Consider the following 8,245-nt stretch of genomic DNA (forward strand, 5'->3'; position numbering starts at 1 on the left):
ACACTCAATTAGATCAACATCAGGTCAGAAAGCATGAGTGCAACTAATCAAACTCCCTGCAGCATGAAAGCAGTTTACCAGCCTCCTGAGAGGGTTTTATTTCCCCTGAGTTTATGCTGAGCTAAGCGCTGATATCAGCCTCCTCTGCCGTTACACTAAACCTATTCATGTATGATCACGTGAAGTGTGACATACGTGACCCAAAAATCACAAGGAACGAAGGACACAATGCAATATATTCCTCCAGTCAGAGTATTCCAGTCACGCATTACAACACAAAGCTGGACGTGTGTTTTATTGGAGACTGTGGCTGTGAGGTAATGCTTTCTATTGGAAGGTTGTTGGTTCGATCCCAGCCCTTGCAGTATCTTTGGGCAAGCAGCATAACCCCAAGTGTGTGTGAATGTTAGCTTCCATGGCAGCCTCTGGAGCTAAATGGTTGGGTAATGCAATTTAACTTTGACTGGATAAAGAGTTCTATAAATACAGTCCATTTGCCGTTTGTGTAATAAAGAGAATCCAGAAAAACTGCACGCAACATTTCTGCAGGTTTAGTTTTGTATTCAAATCGCTGCTTTGTCTGGTTCGGACCTGCACACCCGGACCCACGATATTTTCTGACCCAAACCACTGGTAGTCAATTTGCACATCACTATTCTACCAATAGAGTAACAATAAAGTGATCTGGGCTTTGGATGTAGATTTAAAGCCATCAACAGTTAATAGACGCCTGTGATGTTGAAAATGTGGTGGTGCTTTTGGGAGGGGGGAGGGGGGGGAAATACAATGACATGTGAATGACATTTACTGACAGACGGTCGATGAGTGTGCAGCCGTGATGTTGAACAGATGTTTGTCGCTGACACGGGGAGATACCCGAGGGATGAAGACGTCCGACTCTTCAAGCTCATTGATCTCACAGGTTCATCGAACGCTCATTAAATCACATCCTGTTAGAAAATGTGGCTGCAGGGGAAAACCGTGCGACGTGTGTATTACATTATGCATGACGCTAAGATCGGTAGGACAATGTTCAGTTCCTAACTGGGAAGACAGCGCCAGAATCAAAGCTCTGTTTATACTATTTTAGGATAATGCAAGAAAGGCTTCTTAACAGGTAAACGTGAGTGTAGGCAAAAATCCTGAGGGGAAAATCTCACCCAATTATCGGCCGATGTAACTACTCCTTTATTGTTGATCTTATGTCAAATCATTCCATCAATTAAGGCAATTAAATTAAATGTGCTTGTATCTCCAGTAAGGAGTAAAAGGCCTCCTAGTGGCTTCAGTAGACCGTTAACATCTGTTGGTACTGAAGTGACGTTCCAAATTCCTATGCGATGACCTCCAGTGGCCAAAGAAATAATGACAGGTGTAAAGATGGTATATAAAGACCGTCAAAGGAGGAGGTTGGAGTGGATGGATGGGTCAAATAAATATGATATTTACACCCAGGTGTCCATTAATGTCAAAGGTGAAAGAAAGCACTTTAAGTAAAGCTGTGTAATTTCAGTCCAGCGTCAGAGATAAGTAAAGACGTCGAGGTGCAGGAAGAGTAGAAGTCAGCTCTGAGAAACTCTAAGCAGATCTGTCCTCTCAGATTGATTCACGTTTCAGTCACACCTCTCCCATCTGTTCCCTGGCTTCACTCCGTCTGTCCGTCACAGCTGGGCCGTCGTTCACAAACAACCACAGAAGAAGAAGAGCTCTGAGGAGAGAGAGACATGCACACCCTGCCAAATGTTGCAGAAAGCAAACTTTTTTTAATGAAATGCATAAAGATTGTTACACTTTGGACCTTTACTCTGGGCTTTCTGAACAGGGCTTTCTTACGGGTTCATTAGAGTCCTGCAGTATTCCTGGCCAGAAGCTGTGTACTGTAGCTCTGCTGGCTGATTCATCGAATGTTAGCTTGCAAAACTGGTTATCCAATCTCCCACACTGTAAATAGCTGCTAGCTGACTGTGTGCATAAGGTCTTTGATGCATCTGTGTGTGCTTGTGGCTTCAACAGGATAAAATACCCAGTCAGAGGCTCAAAAAGAATACTCTAAGTGAAGTTTTTTCCAGGTTCACATTAAGTTTTGATAATGCATTTACGGTTTAGCAATCTTAATGATGTGAAGCAGTGGTTTGGGTCTATAAATGCTACTAAAAAGATGAAAGTAGGACTCAGAAACCTAGAAATGTTCTGGGTCTGGAAGTCAATTGATTGTTTATCTGATATAAAATGTCCTGAATTGAGGAAACAGCCTTCCTAGAACTAGAGATGCAGAGTGTGTTAGTCGCAGTTCAGTGGTCGGCCAAATAGGTCAAATGTTTTCTGGATTGCCAATCGCCCTCCTGTCTTTGTTTTTAGTATGATTGGTTGATAAAGAAACGTGCATTGAAGCCCAAACTCCAAACACAGCAACCAGCATGAAGCCAAATGCTCAGTCATCTCCCTGACACAGATTTTCTTTGGACGAACACGCCTTCCGGCTCACAATTAGCGGCGTGTTTGCCTCAAGTCGCTCTGTCCGCTCGGATCAAGTCAGCTCGTCTTTCTGAGAGATGACTGAACATCCAGTTCGGTTCCTCCAGGCTGAGCGACCCAGCAGAGGAAGCCGACATGTGGGAAGGACATCAGAGACGAGGAGGAGAGGAGGAGGAGGGGAAAATAAAGAAGAAGAACGCTTGTGTGTTTCTTCAAGGAAACGCAGTTTGAATGAGATCTTTTTTGACTCCTCTGTTTTTTGTTTGTTGTTCTCTTTTGTTTTGCTGTGTTCATGTCATGTGGGAGGCAACGCATCAGTGACCATAGAAACTGGTAATCCCTGTGTATAGTTTCCCTCTGAGATCGACTCTGGCGCCGCAGCCAGAAAAAAAGTTTTGTTCACCAAGACTTGAACAAACTATTTTCAGCGTGTGGAGAATTTTAGACCTCTCGTCACTGTGGGACTGAAAACATTTTCTTGTTTATTTTGGACTCAAGGTCTCATTACTGTTTGTACATCCCTGTAGCTTATATATGCTGATAGCTTAGCTTGCTATGAATGAAAACATGTATATGACTTGCTTGTGCAGCACAGGGGTCGTGTTTTAAGAGCATTAATACCAAGAAAGACCAGGCGAGACAAACATATGAAAAAAGCGTTTAGGCCTCCGAGGGTTAAGAAATCTCACCCCAATTATCCAAAATGTTTTAAATGAGGAGGCAAGCACACATCGCTTTTCATTCTTCCTAAGAAAAAACATTATGTTTGCTTAGTAAAGTCATCAGTTTCCTGGGTACTCGCTAGTCCGTTATGACTCCTTGTTCTTCTGTTATACTGGCTGATTGAACGTCATGTGTTTTTGCACGGCTGTTTTTCAGTTCCTTCAGAATTCATCTTTTTCCATCATTTATTCGTTCCTGACGTGTCCTCTACCTGTCACTTGAATGTGTCTGAGAGCTCTGAGGGGATTTGTGTGTGTGTGTGTGTGTGTGTGTGTGTGTAACTGACAGCCTGTCGTGGGGGAAATTGGATGCTTGTTGTCGCCGGGGTTCAGGGGTCACTGTCTGGTACGTGCCAGGCATAGCTTGTGTTTTCTTTTCTCCACCTCCAGCTCTTTTCTCTTCTCCCCTAAAGCTAATCAACATCTCCTTCTCCCCCTCACTTTAAGAATATTTGTTGGCATTTGTTGTAAATTAAGAATAAAAACACTTGCCCACTTCTACTCTGACTCCTTCTGTGTATCGGCTGTTGTGTTACTGTCTCCATTTTCCCCTAGACACAATTTCAGGACACCCCCCCTTCGCTTTAGCCGACAAAACTAGAGACGTGTGACAGAAATCGAGGCCAAACCAGAGTCCAAATACTGTGATACTGTGTGGTTCCATGGTTTTTAATTGAACTGTCCAGATGTTGTCCTTATTAAACATCTATAAACAACAACTTCCGCACGGACTGATTGGGAACATGTCTCAGTAATGAGCCTAATTTAGCCTCTTGGCATATTTTCATCTGAAGTTTAGTCACTAGAATCACAAACCTAACATTCATTTGAAGAAAGGACGTTGTAAAAAATCCATTGGGGTAAAAGTCAACGTACTTCCTGTTCTTCTGGGCCTTTGTTGACCTTTTTCCCTGACAGCAAATTGGCCTTTCACGTCCTCTTTTCTTCAAGGATTTCTGACAGACGTTTGCAACCTGAACGTAATTCAAATTTCCGACTTTTTTCTAAATATCGACTTTTTTCTAAATCCCTTATTTTCTCATTATTCTAACTCCTTCTTCATTTGGCCTTAATCATCTTTTTTTTATTCAAACTTGTTGTCTCCCAATTTATTTTCCTTTGTACTTTATTTCAAACTTCAGATCTTTTTTCCAAATTTCAACTTTTTTAACTGTTATTATTATTGTTGTTGTTGTTGTTGTTGTTGTTGTTGTTGTTATGAACTCTGCACTTTCTGCTGTTTTGCACTGGTTAGATGGAAACTACATTTTATGTGTGTGTGTGTGTGTGTGTGTGTGTGTGTGTGTGTGTGTGTGTGTGTGTGTGTGTGTGTGTGTGTGTGTGTGTGTGTGTGTGTGTGTGTGTGTGTGTGTGTGTGTGTGTGTGTGTGTGTGTGTGTGTGTGTGTGTGTGTGTGTGTGTGTGTGTGTGTGTGTGTGTGTGTGAAACCTTAGCTATAACATAACAGCAGTGAGGCCACCCTTGTCAGTCCATGTTAGAGTAAAAATGTCTGCAGATGTCACACACACACACACTCACACACACACACTCACACACACACACACACACCCTTGTGCCTGGCTGACGTCTTGAGGATAACATCACCACTCACTGTCACACGGGACTGTCTCGGAGGTGCCTGACGCGAAATGAGTTCCTCCTGAAGATCTCAAGGAAGTCAGTTTGAAGACCGTGTTCATGGCGTTCAGAATTAGAAATGTCTAACCCTAGTCCTGCAGAGGGGAAATGTACAGCATTACAGCAACAGTGACGGAGCAGATAAAGAGTAAGCTAGCCTATTACATATCATAACGAGCACATATTGATGAGCAAAACTAAGTAATGGCCTTTTTTAAGCTAAATAAACGCATTAAGGTGTTGAGTTATAACATAATGTATGAGTACAGACTATTATTGCACAATAGAGCAGCAGTGTATGCTGTACATTGCAGGCTTGTTGCACTACATGTTTCACAGGCCTATTAACAAACTGAGAATATGTGAGTTGCTTCCAAAGTTTACAGGCCACTGACCTTTCGCAGCGTATCTCTGGAACAATAATCCACTAATTGATGGGGTACGGGGTGGATCCTACTGCTTGTGATCTGCTGCTGAGCTGTAACAGGGACATGATGCGATGACATGAAGCTAAACACTGGACTTCCTTTGGGAATATTTGTCGCCCAGGCGTGTGTCACATTGGTTTACTCACGGGTCGATGTGCTTAACTAAAATCACACAAAAGGGCTAAACGTCTGGTCAAATCATCCCTTGTTCAAACAGCACATACTGTACTGGGGGGGGGGGGGGGACATCACACGATAATTAACCTAAAACATTTCTGCATGCATGTCTTGCCCGAAAATCCTGCTCCCCATGCTATTTATAGAAACCAAGCATGCCAAACCAAACCAAACTGTAGTCACAGGAGCGTTAATGAACTACAGCATGCAATTATGAAGCATTTCATAAGGGAATCAGTGCTTAGATCTCTAGGCTACCATGAGGGGGTGTGCAACTGTAAATATAATGTACATCTATTAACAAGTTAACAATGAAAAGGGCCATGAAAAGCAGTTTTTAACTATTAAACATGCTGGAAGACATATTGTGGCACTGTTGGCTTTCCATACATCAGTACTTATGCAGCAATGAAATGAGAATTATTCAACACGTTCGGATTACTCTAGTTTAAAATTACATTCTACTTTTACTCCACGACATGTATTGACTACCTTTAGTTGCTAGGCAGATTAGGATGAATGATGGTAAATATAATCTCCCTTAAATCAGACTGTAGTTCACCTGCTGTAAATCCAGCAGCTACCCTGCAGTATACAAAGCCATTCAAACTAGCTGCACCTTTACCAGCTCTGAGAACACTTTAATGATCAATCATTATAAAACATATCAGAGATATTATTCTGAAATGGACCAATCAGACAATGACTACTTTTACTGTCGCTACTTTAAGTACATTTAGAGGAGAGTACTTTCTACTTTCACTGGAGGAACATTTAGAATACTTTTACTGTGACAGAGTATTCCTACACTCTGGTACTTCTACTTTACTCAAGTACAAGACCTGAGTACTTCTACTTTACTCAAGTACAAGACCTGAGTACTTCTACTTTACTCAAATACAAGATCTGAGTACTTCTACTTTTACTCAAGTACAAGACCTGAGTACTTCTACTTTTACTCAAGTACAAGATCTGAGTACTTCTACTTTTACTCAAGTACAAGATCAGAGTACTTCTACTTTTACTCAAGTACAAGATCTGAGTACTTCTACTTTACTCAAGTACAAGATCTGAGTACTTCTACTTTTACTCAATAATAAGATCTGAGTACTTCTACTTTTACAAAAGTACAAGACCTGAGTACTTCTACTTTACTCAAGTACAAGATCTGAGTACTTCTACTTTTACTCAATAATAAGACCTGAGTACTTCTACTTTTACAAAAGTACAAGACCTGAGTACTTCTACTTTACTCAAGTACAAGATCTGAGTACTTCTACTTTTACTCAATAATAAGACCTGAGTACTTCTACTTTTACTCAAGTACAAGATCTGAGTACTTCTACTTTACTCAAGTACAAGATCTGAGTACTTCTACTTTAACTCAAGTACAAGATCTGAGTACTTCTACTTTTACTCAAGTACAAGACCTGAGTACTTCTACTTTACTCAAGTACAAGATCTGAGTACTTCTACTTTACTCAAGTACAAGATCTGAGTACTTCTACTTTACTCAAGTACAAGATCTGAGTACTTCTACTTTACTCAAGTACAAGATCTGAGTACCTCTACTTTAACTCAAGTACAAGATCTGAGTACTTCTACTTTTACTCAAGTACAAGACCTGAGTACTTCTACTTTTACTCAAGTACAAGATCTGAGTACTTCTACTTTACTCAAGAACAAGATCTGAGTACTTCTACTTTACTCAAGAACAAGATCTGAGTACTTCTACTTTACTCGAGTACAAGATCTGAGTACTTCTACTTTTACTCAAGTACAAGACCTGAGTACTTCTACTTTTACTCAAGTACAAGATCTGAGTACTTCTACTTTTACTCAAGTACAAGATCTGAGTACTTCTACTTTACTCAAGAACAAGATCTGAGTACTTCTACTTTTATTAAAGTACAAGATCTGAGTACTTCTACTTTACTCAAGAACAAGATCTGAGTTCTAGTCCCACCTCTGAGTCAGAGCTCAGATATCTGTGCAGACTAAAGGGACTTGGTGCGTATCTCTCTCCACTATTCCCAGCGTGTCACACTGTTTGACAGAACCAAAGTCGCCCTCTGCAGCTGAAACCGTTCACCTGACTTTAATCACACCTGGCAGGTGTTTCCGTCTCTCCGTACTTCCAGATTTAATTGTGCAGCTCCTCAGTGTCAATGTGTGTGACAGCAGTGTGACGCAGAGGGGTTTAAGGAATAGCACACAGGCTTCTATAAATAGGAATAAACAAGCTGAAGACAAATGTGTGATTATGAAATCAGCTCAGGAGCCTCCGCTGCTCTCCAAACACGGACCATGCATAGAAATACACCGGTCTCAAAAGGAAAGACTTAATGCCTGAATTAGCTAAAGGCTCATCTACATCTGGTCTCCTGCTCCCTTATTAATCACCTCATGGTTCATCCTCTGTGTGTGTGAGGTAGAAACCTGCACATTATTTGTTCCAGCTGGAAATAAATCTGTGCATGGTGTGCAGAGTTTTCCTATAAAAAGCATCTTATTATTTGACATGCATGTTGCAGCGAACAAAGACTCTACGCAGATTGTGTTCTTCTTAAAGTCTGCAGATTGTTACTGAGTCAGTTTGATCTATATTGCAAAATATTACACATTTACCAGGGCTTTATGTTTACATCGACACCCTTTTTACCCTTTTCTACATAAAAACTCAAATGATATATATGCAGTAGGTGTCGTGTGCAAACAGAATAACACATGTATTAAAATGACAGTTAATTACATATACATTCAAGACATTTCTGACGGGTAAAATTGTATTTAATTAACACTAAAA

The sequence above is a fragment of the Eleginops maclovinus genome, chromosome 6 (assembly GCF_036324505.1).
Source record: "Eleginops maclovinus isolate JMC-PN-2008 ecotype Puerto Natales chromosome 6, JC_Emac_rtc_rv5, whole genome shotgun sequence".
Taxonomy (NCBI): Eukaryota; Metazoa; Chordata; class Actinopteri; order Perciformes; family Eleginopidae; genus Eleginops; species Eleginops maclovinus.